The sequence below is a fragment of the Marmota marmota genome, unplaced genomic scaffold (genome assembly GCF_001458135.2).
Source record: "Marmota marmota marmota unplaced genomic scaffold, marMar, whole genome shotgun sequence".
NCBI classification, from domain to species: Eukaryota; Metazoa; Chordata; class Mammalia; order Rodentia; family Sciuridae; genus Marmota; species Marmota marmota.
Window position 1 is genome coordinate 5,224,011 of NW_025999960.1, and position 14,281 is coordinate 5,238,291.

Consider the following 14,281-nt stretch of genomic DNA (forward strand, 5'->3'; position numbering starts at 1 on the left):
AACATAAGCATTTACTGACTTTATTTAACTAAACCAATAATAATATCTAATCAGTGCTTTGTATACTCAAAAGAAATTGCATCTGCAAATTCAATTCCTTTCTCTAGTCTCTATTATCAAGCACAATTTCAACCAAGAAAGAACTAAAGCTATTAGCTTCCACAAGCATGACTAATATGTTTCTGACTATTACCATTAGATAGAGAAATATTGGGTTTATGGTGGATAAATCAGAAGGTCAGTCTTAGACATGTTAAGTTTGCCTTATCGTGGTATTTAGGCAGGAAGGTAAAGTCAGTAGTTAAGTAAATGGATTTGGATAATGTAGAAGCTATCTGGATGAAAAATACATTTGAGTGCTATCTATTTATAGGTAGAGTTGAATCCATTAAATTGAATTATACCAATTCAATTAGAACTATATCAATATTAAGAAGAATAATGAATAAGAAGAAAATTAAGGACCAACCCTTGAAAATGAACTTGCTAAATAGATAAAGAATGAGAGGTCAGCTCAGTAGAGGAAGGCCATCCAGAGGGAAGAAGCAGGGGAGGGCAAGGAGAGATGCTGGCTAAAGAAATCAATCAAATTACAGTGAATCCCACTTTTGTGCATGTTATAATGCACCAATTAAAAAAAAAAACAGAGGAGAGACCACTAGAGGAAAAGATAGAATAGGGGATCAGTGGTAATGAAGAAGGAAGGGAAAGGGAGGGGCTGGGAGTGAAATTATTCAAATTATGTTATGTGTATGTATGGATATTTCACTAATATAGATAATTATAATTCACTAACAAAAAAACTTAAATAAAGTATGAGGGGTCAGGGAGAGAAGAGACGATTATGTGTCTTATGCTTTGGAAACCAAAGGATATGCATCTTATAAGTGACATAAGATTAGGTCTAAAGTACTGAAATCATTCATTTCTTTCTTGAGCACCTACTACATGCCAGTCACTTGACTGGGTGAAAAGATAAAATGATGGTTCCCCAGTCGACCAGATTATAGCCTAGTGGGGCAGTCAGACCTTAAGTGGTCATAGTTATATGTGTGCAGTTATAAAATGAGGCACACACAGTTGAAAAGAGAAACACAGTGCCATCACAAAAAGGAGGCTATTGTGGACTATGGAGTCAGGGAATGATTTTTTTCTATTGAATCTACTCTTGAGCCGAAGAGAAGGCAAATAGGAGAAGGTGAAGGGTGGAGGAAAAAGCACAAGAAGTAACATGAGAATGTTTGAAGGATTTAAAAAGACCACTATGGCAGAAGAGCAGAGATTGAGGTGGAAAGCAGGGACAGACGGGTCTTCAGAGAGCCATGAACCAAAATGATGAGGGCTTCAGTCATGTTTGTCATTCTGATCTTTATTCCAACAGCCATAGGAGACTGTGTATGCTCTTTAAACAGGCAGCTGTCAGCCAAGGAAACTGAAAAATGGAGACCAGGATCGTAGGAAGAAACACACACACAGTGACTAGTGTGGGAAGAAAGCAAGAGAAGAGAGTTCAAGAAAGGAGAGCACCAAATGAAAGGTCCCTGAAAAAGGTATGTGGACTTGGAGACGGGGTGACTGCCATCTGTCACAGAGCTACGTCATTGATATAAGTGATGCAGGAGTGAGAAATGGAGAAAATAGTACCCGTTTCTGTCTAGATTTAGGGTTAAGAAAATCCTATTTCTAGTTACCAAATCCATATAGAGTGATGTAACTCAGATATCCCCTCTTCCAAGGAATCTACTATCTCAGAGAATTAATAAGCAAACATGAATATATTGAAATCTCTGTAGCGTTCCTGAAGGATTTCCGTCTCATATTGTATTGCAAACAACTAGAAATCCTGCTAGGATCTTTCACCAGTCCCTCCTCTGTACCTTGTTTCCAGGATCTCTCTTTACTTTCCTTAATCCCTGCAACAAATTAGTAAACCTAGCTACTTCCTGGGTCTTTCAGTTCAGCCCAGCCTCTAACCCCAAATAGTATAACAGTATTCTGCAAATGGGAAGGACCTCCATCCAGCCAACCAGCTTAGAAGGCATTTTTTTAGTGATCATTTTTATTACTAATTATGATTTCAAGGCCTCCAATTCCAGAAAGAAGCAGAACAACCTCAATAATCGATTTTACAAATTCAGTTTTCCATCTTATCTATATAATATTATAATAATCTATAATAATTACATTTTATCTATAATAATAAATCTATAGTAAATTCACATTTGATCAATGGAGCTATTAACAGCCCGACCATTCCTCTTCTACCTGTTTGATTTGTTGATACATAGTTTGTTCTGCTTCTCAGTTGTAGATTCATTTCCAAAATAAGACAGTGCTCTATTCTCTCTGTTTCCAATAAATTCCACAGACACCTCTAATCATCAAGCACAATTTAATTCATCAAACATTTATAAAACCCAAGTATGTAGAAGATCTGAGTCATTAATAGGATTACAAAATGCTTGAAATCATAACCTTTAACTTGGAGGAATTTGGGTTTAACGCAACAACAGAAAAATAAGCAAATAAATTAGAGCCCAAGTGGCAAATGCTATATTTGTGTTTCAAAGCTTCTACTAATCTTTTATCCTTTTCTGGATTTGTGGAGGTACTTAGTATAACAATGGTCTGACTTTCTAGAAGTTGGAATATTACCAAAAGATTGTGTTTTAGTGGTTTTAATGCTTGTGGAAGAAAAACATTGTTTATTACTTAGGATGCCTTGATTTTTCCCAAAGTAAGGCTTTATACATACAGACAACAAAAACCAAACCAGAAATTGTTGATCAATAGTGGGGTCTTGGGTTAGAATAGAATATTTTCATTACGTTCAAAATTACTATTGACTGCCAATCATCTGTTAGGTGCTGAGGAAAAAGCAGTGAGAAAATAGTTGCCTACTTACACAGAACTTATATTCTAATGAGACAAATAGTAAACAAATAAGCAAGTTTATATAATAATAAAGAGTATGAATAAAACTCAGAAATAGGTGATAAGACATGATTTGGGAGGAGGCAGATTGGGCAGTTGGAGTCCTAGCTGAAAAAATCATATTTTAACTGAGATCTGATTGACAAGAAGGATCAGGTTATATAAAGATGCAAGAGAATCCTATTCCAGGAAGGATAACAACTAGTGTAAAAACTCCAAATCAGAAATAGTTTGGTGTTCCAGAGAAACAAAAGCAACAAAGCTGCTTTCACCTAATGGAGGTCATAATGAAGTGGAGAGGGGGAGAGAAAGGGTCCAAGGATAAGGTATACCCTTCAATTTCATACCTGAAATGTAGGGAATAGGGCAGGAAGTGTATGAAATGGGAATTGCAGGGGAAGGTAAAAAATAGATCCTGTGGAGTGTCTTAGGCCTCCATGAGAATTTTGGATGTTTATAGGTCCTGTGGGAAACTAAGTGAGGATTTTTAACCAGCAAAGAGGTAAAAGGATTGCATGAACAAATGTACCCTTTCACTCTATGTGGGAAATAAAAATAGGACTCTCTGTCATTAAAATCCACTAACTTTCCAAGAATTTCTGGTGGTCAACTACTGTGTTAGTCAACTTTCCACTGTGACAAAATATCTGAGAAAATCCACTTAAAGGAGAAAAGATTTATTCTGGCTCCTGGTTTCAGTCCGTGGTTGACTGACTTCTTTGCTATGAGTCTGCAGGGAGGGAGAACCTCATTGGTTGAGAGGGTGTGACGGAGCAAAGCTGCTTTCACCTAATGGAGGTCATAATAAAGTGGAGTGAGGGAGAGAAGGGATCCAGGGATACCCTTCAATTTCATACCTGCAATATGACCCAGCTATTCCAACTAGACCCTAGCACCTGAAGATGACATCATCTCCTAATAGTCTGTTCCATTATGAACCCTCAGTAGATTAATTCACTGATAAGATTAGAGCCTTTGTAATCCAATCACTTCCCCCAAATGCCACTGCTGAACATTACTATAATGGGGACTAAGCCTTCAACACTTGAGCCTTTAGGGAGTATTCTATATCCAAACCATAACATCCACCCTTGTGGCTTGATAAAATGTTCACTTTAGAGGGATACAGAATGACTTCCTCATTGGTAACAAGCTGATACCAGATTGGCTTAAAGCCACTTTTTGTGAGGGCTTCACAGTGCTTTCCCAAAAGTTGAATGAGTGACATTTACCAATAATGGTTCAGGTATAAATTCACAGCTCTTCTGCAATATCTAAAATTTTGGAACCAATAGATCTTCAAGCTCACATGGGATGATTACTTGGACACAAGCACTTGCTCTTGTCTTCTGATAGGTAGACATTGCCTAGTTGTTCATAACCACTTTTATTTCTCTTGGATCCCTGAGGTTGAGGAGCAGTGTCCTTACACTTAGCCTGCTTTTCCATCATTTATATTAAGTGCTTAAACTGTCTAGGCATTTGAGTTTATGACCACATATTACTGCATTATTTAGTTTTGACTAGCAGATAAACTACTAAGTATAGAGTATTCTCAGTAATCTATTCTGTATGTTTTTCCATTTTTCCCATAACTGCCAAATATTTGTTCTTACTTTCTCTGCTTCCTGTTATTCAATCAATTTTCTTAGCCAATAACTATTGGAGGTAATAAAGTACTGAATAGAAGGATGGTCAAGGTGGAAGAGGAACTAAGTGGGAAAACTGTGGCATATTAATAACGCTATAGTCTTTTATTCTCTTAAGTTGTATTAGGGCAATACTCAGGAATTTTAGGCTATAATCAGGAAGCAGAAATAACACTGTTTATTTTAACAGAGACAATTTAATATAAAGAATTGTTAATCAGGACTAGACTGATAGCATTGGATAATCACAATTAGATTGAATAACAACAAAGGAAAAGAATGAGCACCATAATGCCATGAACTTAGCCAGGGTAGGAAGTAATTAATTGCTCCTACAGTTACCCCATAATTGTTCCTATGGCTGAGGGGAAAAAAGGGAAGGGGCTGAAATTATGTGAAAGTTTTAATATTTAGAAGTTTAGAAGAGAGTCTTCAAGCCCATATTTCTCTGGAGGAGGTGACTCTCTGAGCTCAGGAGAAGGGGACTAAGCAAAGGGTTAGGACTGGCCTCTGTGGAGGGAATGCCAGTTCTTCACTGCTGGTGTTTCTAAGAGGGAAGTTGTTAGAGAAATGCAAATCAAAACTACTCTAAGATTTCATCTCACTCCAGTCAGAATGGCAGCTATCAAGAATACAAGCAACAGTAATAAGTGTTGGCGAGGATGTGGGGAAAAGGCACACTCATACATTGCTGGTGGGACTGCAAATTGCTATAACCAATCTGGAAAGTAAATAGAGACTCTTTAAAAAATTGGAATGGAACTATCATTTGACCCAGCTATCCCACTCCTTGGTTTATACCCAAAGGACTTAAAAACAGCATACTACAGTGATACAGCCACACCAATGTTCATGGCAGCACAATTCACAATTGCTAAACTGTGGAACCAACCTAGATGTCCTTCAGTAGATGAATGGATAAAGAAACTATGGTATATATACACAATGGAATATTACTCAGCAATAAAAGAGAATAAAATTATAGCATTTGCATGTAAATGGATGGAGTTGGACAATATCATGCTAAGCAAAGTAAGCGAATCCCCAAAAGCCAAAAGCTGAATGTTTTCTCTGATAAGTGGATGCTAATCCATAATGGGTGGGGGGATGAGTGAAGGAACTTTGGATTGAGCAAAAGGAAGGAAGGGAGGATGGGGGTAGGAAAGATAGTGGAATGAGATGGGCATCATTACCCTTGGTACATGTATGATTGAACGAATGGTGTGACCCTACTTTGTGTACAATCAGAGAGGTGAAAAACTGTGCTCCATTTGTATACAATGAATTGAAGAGCTTCCTACTGTCATGTATAACTTATTAGAACAAATAAATTTAAAAAAAATGAAGTGGGAATCAGAACTTAAGTCTAGTTGTCAAGAACTAATAAAGTTGGACCATCTGCCTGGGGGAATGCATAGTATTCTGTATATTCTTTTAAAGTCAGTTTCATATTGGTCTACCTATATCTCTGAAATCATCAGCCATATTTAAAGCTCCTAATCATCTCAACAGAAATTTTTTTCTTAGATATTTCCACTGTTCCCTGACAATCACTTGGCTTTAGCCTACAGTTAGAGTCAGTCCATGTTTCAGACAGAACAATCTCAAAATCATGTCAACTTTTTTTTTAGAAGAAAATAACTTCAGACCAGTAACACAGATATGCAAGAGACAGGATTTGACCTTTATTTAAGTCTTAGTTTCTATTCTGAGTTTCTTTCTTCTTACTATTGTATCCTTCAGATAGAGCCCAGTGTCTGGCACAAAATAGCTATTCTATGAATATTTGTTAAATTAAGGCATGCTAAGAATAGCCACACTTGAAATATTAGCCACCAAAACTGGTTTAAACTAGGTAGTTTGATTTTCTCTGTAATTATTATAGTAAAAATACAATGATAGTAGTAAGAAATTTAGGAGAATAAGTGTTCTTTCTTGATAGTGTCACAGGGAGAATAAATGACCTCAATGAATCTTATCTTTTTATCTGGAAGCAATTCTGAATTTACTAGCTTACCATTTTCTTTGTCCTAGAAGTACTAATTACTGTGAACTTCACATTTTAAAAGATTCCCTCTGTCTTCCCCTCCTGCCCTATGTAATTTGGGATTTTATGTAAATAACACCGACAAGGAACAAACTGCAGTACTCTGCAGACATTTGTTAGTATAAAGATATTGTGTTTGCATTTATGAAAACACAGCTACAATCTTCAACAGACTTTATAATAACAGTATTTACATAACTAAATACATCAGGGACCTCATTAAATGGCATGAGAAGGAATCAGAGCTGAAAGCCTCTTCTGGCCATTTCCCTAACCAGGAATTAGTTACAAGATGATACAGCATTGTTTGCCAACTCTAAAAGGTTTTCATGACTAAAGGGACTACCTTCTTCTTCTTTTTTTTTTTCCTTTCCTCTGTGATTTAGAAAGGAAGGAGTAAAAAGACAAAGAAGAAAAGTGTAAAATTTTATATCTTACTATTATGGCCTTGTATCTTGAATGATAGAGAGTTTCATTGTTTTTGTTATTCTTTATAAAGATGTTACAATAGACCTGCATTTTAGACTTTATAGTGTTCGTGAGAAATCTCTTTATCACCTTGAACTTTTTTCAGAAATCATCTTATTTTCTCCTTACAAACCCCATTTTATGTACAGAAACTTAATCTCCATCAGTTCAGGACTTTCTTGCCCAAACCAGGACGATGGCTGTGTTTGAATAGTACCAAGCCACTGAGTGCTGTTGGTGTTACAACCATTCCTCCTGGTATCTCTCCACAAAGGCCCCAGTGATGGTTCTTCTCCCCTCTGGCCCTGATTATTCAGACCAGGTAAGTGGCTGCTGGGTTATCTCCCATTCCCAGTAGTATGCATGGTCCCCTTCCCCTTGGAGCTTCCAAGAGCATTTGGGAAATAAGAGAACTTAGACAATAACACAAGTAATTATAAAATTTGTAACTGTGATGAGTACTGCGATGACAAAAAGGGAAAGGTGCTGAGAAAAAAAATAGAAAAGCAACGTCTAGAAAAGGTTGGGGATAGAGTAATGCTTTCTTGAGGAAATGACCATTGATTTGAGGTCTGAGGAGGAGTGGAAACTAGTTATGGAAAAACAAGTTGTGAACAGAGGGAAGAACACATTCTAAGGTCTGTGAAAGAGGCCCATTTGAGAAACTAGAAGAGGTGGGATGTGACTGGAGCGTGAGAGTAAAGACAGAACGCTAAGGGCAGAGTTGTACACAGGCCTTGGTGGTGGCGTTCATGATTGTGGGTTTTATCTTCAGCCCAATGGAAGATGACTGTTTTAATCATATGATATGTGTGGGGCTACAAAATATGGCTAAATTTGCTTTTTAAACAATGTTAGGTGTGTAAAGCCAATTAAAGGGGATGAAATATGTGTCTGAAGAAAACAAGGATGGCCACAACATAAGCTAGGATAACTTGAGCTACTGGGAATGAAGACAAGTGACAGATATTGCTGGAGTTCAGTTGCTGACTCAGTGATATGAATATACTGGGGGGCTTGGAGATGAGTGAGGGTCAACAATGACTCTCAGTTTTTCTAGAACAAGATGGGAGGAATGGATCTATTTGACAGATCAAGTTTAAGGATTAATACCACATGTCTGTTTCTCTCTATGCTGGATTTGAGTTGAGGTTGAGACAACCAGGTACACATGTTAAGAATGTAGATGATTGTGAGGCTCTCAAATTCATGAGTATAGCTCTTGAATGCCTGTTTATTCTCAACCATTACTTTCCTGAGCTACGGAAAATGAGATCATCTAAATGTTCATTATTATTTTTGGCATAGACATATGCACATATATCCATACTACAAGTTATAATTTGCATATGTATTCCCCAAAGGTCTGTGTGTTAGAGGCTTGGTCACCAGCCTGTGGCACCATTTGGAAGTGGTGGAATCTTTAAGAGGTGTGTCCTAGTTGAAGGATGTCAGGTCCTTAAGGGTGTGTCACTGAAGGGCTTGTTGAGGTCCTGGCCCCTTCATGTCTGTCTCTTGGTTTCCCATCCATAATGTGATTAGTTGGCCTCCTCTGCTGTTTGTTCCTACTATGGATATAGTGTGCTCCACAGATTCAAAGCAATAGGGTCAAGTGACCATGGACTGAAACCTCTGGAACAATCAGCCAAAATAAATCTTTCCTTCCTATAATTTGTTTATCACAGATATTTTGTTATTGTGATGGAAAGCTTCCTTTTAGTTCTCCTGATGATATTCAGTAACTAATCTTCAAATGCTTAAATTAAATAATGAATAAATACTTTAGGAAAGCATAAGAAGCCACACAGTATCTTGGGGACAATAAAGAAGTTTCATGCCTATAAGAAATATTTAACTTACATAAAAAGATTTTCAAAGTCATATATAAAATTTCCCACAATGAAATGAGTATTATTTAATTTGTTAGTTCATTGATAAGAGCATATTGAAGAAATGGGAAAATATTTCATGGAATTAAAAATATATGCATAATAAAACATGATTTGGAGTTCATAATTTCAATTATGGAAGAAATTCAAAACTATCATTTATCATCATTCGTTAGAGTGTGATTTTGTGCTTGGTTTTTATTGTTTATTTTTAAAAAACATTTTTTTATTGATTTAAAAAAATAAATAACAGCAGAATGTGTTACAATTCTTATTACACATGTATACCACAATCTTTCGTATCTCTGTTTGTATATGAAGTATTTTGACACCCCAATTCATGTCTTCATAGATGTACTTTGGATAATGATGTCCATCACATTCTACCATCCTTGCTAATCCCCTACCCCCTCCCTTTCCCTACCACCCCTCTTCCCTATTTAGAATTCATCTAATCCTCCCATGCTCTCCCTCCCTACCCCACTATGAGTCAGCCTTCTTACATCAGAGAAAACATTCAGCATTTGTTTTTTGGGGATTGGCATTATCTTCTCCAACCCTATCCATTTACCTGAAAATGCCATGATTTTTTTCTTTTATTGCTGAGTAATATTCTATTGTGTATATATGCCACATTTTTAAAATCCATTCATCCACTAAAGGGCGTCTAGGTTGGCTCCACAGTTTAGCTATTGTGAATTGTGCTGCTATAAACATTGATGTGGCTGTGTTCCTGTAGCATACTGTTTTTAAGTCCTTTGGGTATAGTCTGAGGAGAGGGATAGCTGGGTCAAATGATGGTTCATTCCCAGATTTACATTTCTAGATTGCTAGAGATGATGAGAATTTTTTCATATATTTGTTGATTGATTGTATATCCTCTTCTGAGAAGTGTCTCTTTAGGTCCTTTGCCCATTTGTTGATTTGGTTATTTGTTTTTTTGGTGCTCAGCTATTTGAGTTCTTTATGTACCCTAGAGATTAGTGCTCTATCTGATGTGTGAGGGGTAAAAATTTGCTCCCAGGATGTGGGCTCTCTGTTCACCTCACAGATTGCTTCTTTTGCTGAGAAGAAACTTTTTAGTTTCATTCCATTCCATTTATTGATTCTTGGTTTTAATTCTTGTTCTATAGGAGTCTTAATTAAACCAGAGACTCTGCATCTAATAGAAGAAAAAATAGGTCCTAATCTTCATCATGTGGGAAAAAACAGTTTTTATATGTAATTACATAGATATTTAAACCTCACAAATCTTATTTACAGAAAGTTGCTTGTCCTGAATTCTACTTACGATGGAGCAAGAGGGATCTGATTTACTTTCCCATCAAAACAACTAAAAAACAAGAAAAGAAACAAACAGTGGTTTTTATGATGTTGGATGTCAGAAAATGATAGAAAATGATCCCTAAGATTTAAGAATAAATGACATGAACCTTGCAACTGTTCCACGTTATAGCCTTGAGAGAGTTTTTATGACACAGACCAGAAGAGGAAACCTAGACAAACTGCATTGTCTTCCTGAGTTAAGGAAGTAGAGCTGAGGCTCAGGAAAGCCAAAAGGTCTGGAGTGATGGAGTGAAGAAAGCTGCACAGAGAGAGATCTCCAGAGAGCAACAGAAGGCCCCTTGATACTTAGCAGAGTGCTAGGCAGAGGATATAGTTGAGGAAACTACCTTATGCTATCAAAAGAACCACTCAAAGGGATATTTCATAGGGCTAGGAGTGGTTTCTATTCCCATCAGCCAGATGTATCCTTGATGCAGTTTTTCCATCTTTTGGTTTTGATAAAAATCTAGTCTATATTTTATGAAAATCTGAATATGCTTTTATCTTATTAACATGGTGAAGGAGATGATTATAGCATTTTAAGAAAATAAATATATATTGTTCTTTATAATTCTTCTTTATCTTCATCCATCTGTTTCACCTCTTAAATTTTTTTTTCTCTTTTAACTACTTATTTTCCTTTACTTCCTCCTTTATAAGGATCCTTAATATCTCTTATTTGCTGTGGTTTATATCTTGGCCATTGATTTAAACTGAAATGTAAGATATTCCCAACCTATATTCTCCACACTTAACAAGTTCTTTGTGTCCAAGTGACAAAAATATGAAATAGTGATTCCATTTTACTTACAATCTTTATCCTGTCTTGCAGAAGAAAGCCACAACAATGCTTCAGTAGCATAATAGGAATGGCTCTTGAAAAACTAAAGCCAGTGAAATGTGTTTCATCAGATAGTAGGTAGGATATCTCATGCCTGTTCTCATTCAAAGAAACAGTAATTACTAAAGCCTATGAAAGAAACAAAATAAGGTGGTTTCTATTATTACAGACAGAAAAAAAATATTGTAAACATCCTTTCTGGAATTTATTTTCACAAAAATCTTCATAATATATACTAAACGAATCTCCCAATCTTTTCCCCCATTATTCTCTTTCAGCTGGACACAGTGGTGGCACACCTATAATCCCAGTGATTTGGGAGGCTGAAGGCAGGAGGATCACAAATTCAAAGCCAGCTTCAGCAACTTAGTGAGGCCCTTAGCAACCTAATGAGACCCTGCCTCAAAATCAAAGATAAAAAGGGCTCAGTATTTAAGCTTCCCTGGGATCAATCCCAGTACAATCAATCAATCAATATTTACAAAGGCCTAATTCTCCTTCACTGTGCTTAATACCCATTGATTAGTTGAATAACCAAGTTCAATTTTTACCTTTCTTGCAAGATTTTTACCTTCCAGATGATTCAATAAGAGCACAGGTCCTATACCTGCCAGAGCAACAAAGGACACATCCTTCTTACCATACTTTAACCAATTTGTCTCTATTTCTATCTTACTGTCTCAAACGGTGCTCTATATTTCATCTCTGGTTCATTTCTGCTAATCCTAGCTTTCTTTCCCAGAGATACCTTCAACTGTATCAGACTCATTCATATTTACAATGCAGTAATCCACATGTTTATGCATTATACTTCACAAAGTTGATCTCAAGACCAGGACAACAAATAGTGGAGATAAAGAAGTCATTGATGATTGGCAACGGGGAGACTAAGAAGGCATGTGCTTGTGGTAGCCATCATGTCATGTGATCCTAGAGAAAAAGTTCCAACTATTTGTAGTACCTTGTTTTTGGAGAACTTATCCATCTAGTGAATGAATCAATGCCTTCAAATCTTTAGTAAAAACATGCTCACCATGTGGACATGAAAAGTGAAAAAGGTATACCTCGAGCAATTGCATTTTTGTGCAATTAAAATTGAAAATAAAAATTTGATCTTTTAAAATAACAAATTCAAGCAAGAACAAAGTTCATTAGAGATGGTTTTGAAATTAACATTAAGAAATTTCAGTTGCTTTTAAACTTCTAATGATGAGTTTCACAGCAATTTGGCTTAAAAAATATAACCATTTGTTTTGACTCATTTCCTCTGACTTATATTTTATTTGGAGATTTGTAAACTCTAAACATTGTTCTGAATTGTACTATAAGATGTATAATTGATGATGACTATGATGACTATGAAGTGGATCCTGTTTTATGAACAGTTTTACCTAAGACAAAACACCCAAAGATAGATATTATATATAAATGATGTTTTGATTAGCATGAAAAAGGAATTACCTAATTTGTTTATGATTTTTTCCTTGGGGTAATATTTTACAAATTTCATAAAAACAAGCAAAAGTGGGTGAATTTGGAAAGAAAACAAAGTAGAAGTCTATCAAAGCTCATGGTACTGGAACTTCTTTCATAGTCAGTGGAGAATCCCAACTGCCATTAAGATCTGTATTTGAGTATCTGAGTGAAGGCTCATAGCACTAGAAAGTGAGGTGAAGGGATACATTTTCTCTCAGCTCATTAGCAAAGGGATTTGGTAAGCAATGTCATTGGTGTGCAAGGTAGGAATTATGGTTGTATGGTTAATAAAATACAGAGCACTTGCACATCTCTTGGGAGAAAACTGGAATTTTAAAAACAAGGGTCTTACTGTCAGAATTTTAAAGAAACACAAATGGTTATTAGTAAGCACACAAATTTATAATATATATTTTTTCTGCAAGTGATCTTAATAACAAATATGCCTTTTTATGAGGGGTATGACTGTTACGTTCAAAAATGAGGAAATATTCCTATTAAAATTTTAGCCTGGAAAGATGAATCTTGGAATTATTCACATATTTTCTTGTCATTCTGCAGGAGAGGCCTTGATTAAGGCCTAAGAAACAGAAGTTCACACATTGAGTTAATGGCAGTCAGAACTCGAACCCAAGGCTGAATTCAAGCCAATGATTTTTAGCTTTTCACACTTCAACAATAGAACCAGAATTATTTGGTAATCTCAAGGTAAGAAGCAGTGGGAAGCCCTGGCAGAAAGCTGTTTTGATTTAGAAACACTGATTGCTGCTCTGGTTTGAATTGTGCAGTAGCCCACATGCATTTCTCATAGGCACAAGCTAATCAGGACCAACTATAAGCCCTGCAATCTGAGGTGACAGACAGACACAGTTGTAGATCAGAAGGACACTTCTCCTGACACCAGAATTATCTCTCTGTTGAAAATCAGCCACAGAGATTTTTTTTTGCTGATTTTGTGAAATGAAATAGAGGTAAATCTTTCATTTTAAACGTAGTCGTATGAGTAAAGGTAGAAGAACTATTTCACAAAGAAGAAAAGACAGTGGGATAGTGTGGTCTTCAGGACAATGGTGAAATAGAGTTTATTCAGGATGGTGTTTGGTGATTCCTAGGAGACAATGAAAAGGAGGATTTGTATGTAGCAATCCTCTGTTGTATTAACCACATCTTGGAAACCTATTCATTTCATGGGATCGTTTATGGAATATTTGAAACCTGCTCTTACCTAGACTCACAAACCCTCCTGGTTCCAATAATGGTATGTTGAATCACAAGAGCTGAGGGTCTTGTTAAGATCAGCATTGCTTTCCTGTTACTAGATTCCTTATCCCCTGTCTTGCTCCATTCCTCAATTAAAATAACTATTCTCATTGCTCTAGAGTGGAACTTCTAAATGGAAAGAAAAAGATGATTACCACTTGAGTAATGCTTTGTGATCCAATGATAAAAGCCAGGCCCTGTCTGAAAACTTTCCCAACTCCCATTTCTCTGCTACACTTCCTGTCTTGGTGCTAGCTTTATCTTGCTTTCAGGTCTTTGCAAATGTAGGTGCCATTCTCTAACCTATACCTTCATTTTCTCAAGCTCTACCAAGCTCTCTCATTTCTCTACAGGCTGGTTTATTTATTATTTTCTTTTTTTTAAGCCCTAT

The 14,281-nt window shown here is 36.3% G+C and overlaps 1 long non-coding RNA gene across 1 annotated transcript in view; it reads left to right on the forward strand.

Annotated features, from left to right (window-relative positions):
* The window catches only part of LOC107148547, a 46,097-nt gene extending 33,595 nt beyond the window's left edge, over positions 1-12,502 (forward strand). The window contains exons 3-5 of the long non-coding RNA XR_007347366.1: positions 1,382-1,550; positions 7,248-7,420; positions 10,251-12,502. This is a non-coding gene — a long non-coding RNA (uncharacterized LOC107148547). The remainder of the gene's footprint in view (positions 1-1,381; positions 1,551-7,247; positions 7,421-10,250) is intronic.
* Positions 12,503-14,281: the final 1,779 nt, after the last annotated feature.